Raw genomic sequence first — 2,907 nt, forward strand, 5'->3', positions numbered from 1 at the left:
CCCTTACTTTTCCAGGGGCAGCCTTAGTTCCCATGGCCCTGAAGCACACATAGATTTTCCCCTTCCTTTCTCAAAATCCACTAGTTGCCCAAAGCACCAGTGCATCCTTTTTACAAGTGGAAGAACTAGGATGGCTCTCTAAGTCTCTTAGAAATGAAGGTCTTTTTTGTGCAGCTTTACCCATGGAGCAGGAGTGAAGATGTTTATTGCCTTGGAGGTAGGGAACCATTTCCCCAGGCTTCTTCTCCCTTCCCCCACCCCCTTAGGATTGGCCTTAGCTTCTGGGCCCATCTGCTGCCTTCCTTCTACTTCCTATCAGCCCTTCAGCCTTCCTTTGAACTCTTGGGCTTGAAAATCTTAGTTTTTTATTTCCCACCTCTTCAATTTTTTCTTTTGATCAGTTTTTTTTTTTTAGGGGGTGGGGGTGTCTTTTTTTTTCTTTGCTTCTAAGAAAGCATTTGCCTTTCTTTCCCTTTCCTCCCTTTCCAACATAACAATCGTGGTAACAGAATGCGACTGCTGATTTACTGATGTATTTAATGTAAGTAAAAAAGGAGAAAAAAAAAGTGGATTCGAGTGTTGCTTCATTTTTTTGTCTGATACTAGGAATTTGGAAGAAGGGGCCCCCAGTAGTGTTTCATTGAATCAGAAACATACCCTCCCCTTCATCTTGGTACCTCCTTATTCACTTTAATCTTTTTCTGAACACTGAAATAATGCCATTTGGAAAATAGGCCATTTATTGCATTTAATCACCCCTATTCACAGGCCACTTAGATAGCTCATCAAATCTGATCCCATTTTAACTTTTTTAGGCCCTCTTAACAAAATGTATATATGTGTGGGGGATGTGGTCTGTGGATCTCTGGGCCCATTCATGAAACTGGAGGGAGGAGTGGTATTTGTGAATCCTTTGAAGTAATATTCATTGACCTAAAGGTTAAAAAAAAATCACTGAGTTAGCTTTTTTAATTGATCATGTGGCTTCCACCCCAACAGGAAAATTTCCCCTGAATCTGCTCTTGACTCCTATACTTGAAGCCCTTCAGTCCATCATAATCTACAGGGCAATGCGGGGAATGTAAGAGAAAAGATTAGATATGTTTACAAGAGGAGTTTTAAATTCCAAAGAATCTGAAGGAGGACAGGAAAGAAGACTGATGCCAGATAGACCTGGCATTCTAGTCTCATCTCTGCCAACTTACCAGCTGTAGCCCTGATCAAGTTACTCAGTGCTCTTTGCCTCAGTTTCTTCATCTGTAAAAATGAAAAGTTGAGGTTTAAAGGTCAATTATGTAAAGCATGAACGTAGCACACAAGCAGGTGACACCATTATTAGGAAGGACTCTTATACCATGGCATTTAGACCCTGAATACTCTGTATCCTCTTTGGGCTGAGCCTTTTTGTTTTGGGGGGGGGAGGGCAGCTGGCCAGTATGACAATCCAAACCCTTGACCTTTGTGTTCTCAGCTCTACACTCTCCCAAGTGAGATAACTGGCCAGCCCCCACACCTTTTTTTTTTTTTTTTTTTTTTTTTTTTTTAACTACTGGTAGGATAGGTCGAGCATCAGGCCTCTTTAATGATTTAATTGTACACAGGTTGATAACTTTTCCAAAAACTTAAGACAAAATCAACTTTTCACTGTCAGTTCCCTTCTCCTATCTCTTAACCTTTCCCCCACGACCACCACCCACCACTCACCACTCACAACAGCTCCTTGATTTCTGGTAAAAGCTTTCGTTGGAGAGCAGAAAGGGAAGGGAAATGATCTTCCAAAAGATCATCAGTGGAGGTGAAGCCTTTCACTTGGACTGATTAAGGTTGTAGCTCAGCCCTCTGATCTCTAGAGGGCAGTGTATGGGTACGTTTGCACCAGATCCAGGGACTAGGTCTGACAAATTTTCAGTCCCGCGCGAAATGGTGAAAGGGCAACAGCAAATTTATTTTATTAGTATCCTTTACTCCTTTTTTTTTTTTTAAATGACTGGTAAGGGGATCTTAACCCTTGACTTGGTGTTGTCAGCACCACGCTCTCCCAAGTGAGCCACGGGCCGGCCCTAGTATCCTTTATTACAACGTAAAAGATTATAACCTTCGTACTTTGGGATGTTAAACTGCTATTGCTCTTTTAAAGGGCGATGACTTTTTAATTGACTACACAAAATAAAGATGGGTATTCATTGTTGTTGGTTCCATAATTTGGGGAGAAATTCGACTAATCCAAGGAATCTCAAAGTCTCGGAACCACTATTTTAGGCTTCAGTTCTCTCATTTCTGGATAGAAACGAATTGAGCGACTGACCTTGTTTTTCCTAAAACACAAATAGGACTGACAGGGACGGAGCTCACCGCCGGGAGAAACTGGGCTGGATCCCGAAGCCTCCTCCAGGGAACTGCGTCTCCGCCCCCCGACCCCCGGATGTAGGAGCGGGGCAGGAGCGTCTCAGCCCAACCTTAGGAGTCCTCGTCACCTTCCATTGCTCGGGTTGCCGCATTTCTCGCCCACCAGGGCTATTAATCGATTCAAATCAATGGCTGTCCAGGGAGAGTGGAAACAAAAGTCAGCTTCAGCTCCGAGCCCTCGCTGCGCCGGGTTTGCCTCCGCCTCCAGGAGGCGGGCATAGCAGTTAGCTAGCGGCTCGCGGCCCGCCAATGGCCGGGGGACGAGCTGAGGGGCGTGAGTGGTCCTTTACTCTTTCCTAACGTCACGGCGCTGGCCCCACCCCTCCGCAGCGCTCGCCTGGTGCTGGGAGGTTAAAACTGTCGCGGTGAGGACGCCGAACCAGGTAAGGGGGCTGGGGTCGCGGAGTGTTGCTACAAGACCCTCTTGTGCCAGCTGCTTGTGCCTGAATAATGGACATTGCCTGTAAAGTGCCCTTGGGCGTGAGGGGCTACCACCGGCAC

The 2,907-nt window shown here is 45.7% G+C and overlaps 1 protein-coding gene and 1 long non-coding RNA gene across 3 annotated transcripts in view; one reads left to right on the forward strand and one right to left on the reverse strand.

Annotated features, from left to right (window-relative positions):
- Window positions 1-425: 425 nt before the first annotated feature.
- Window positions 426-2,907, reverse strand: part of LOC103593995 — a 20,681-nt gene continuing 18,199 nt past the window's right edge. Inside the window, exons 2-4 of one of the 2 annotated variants that reach the window (XR_550809.1) lie at window positions 2,353-2,538; window positions 1,206-1,257; window positions 426-933 (exon numbers count right to left, since the gene is read on the reverse strand). This is a non-coding gene — a long non-coding RNA (uncharacterized LOC103593995). Of the gene's footprint in view, window positions 934-1,205; window positions 1,258-2,352; window positions 2,597-2,907 lie in introns of those variants that run through there. The other variant, XR_550808.1, reaches the window with a different exon arrangement.
- Window positions 2,780-2,907, forward strand: part of SUOX (sulfite oxidase) — a 4,709-nt gene continuing 4,581 nt past the window's right edge. The window contains exon 1 of the mRNA XM_008577155.1: window positions 2,780-2,789. The gene's annotated coding sequence lies outside the window, so the exon portion shown is untranslated. The remainder of the gene's footprint in view (window positions 2,790-2,907) is intronic.

The sequence above is a fragment of the Galeopterus variegatus genome, unplaced genomic scaffold (genome assembly GCF_000696425.1).
Source record: "Galeopterus variegatus unplaced genomic scaffold, G_variegatus-3.0.2 Scaffold1458, whole genome shotgun sequence".
NCBI lineage: Eukaryota > Metazoa > Chordata > Mammalia > Dermoptera > Cynocephalidae > Galeopterus > Galeopterus variegatus.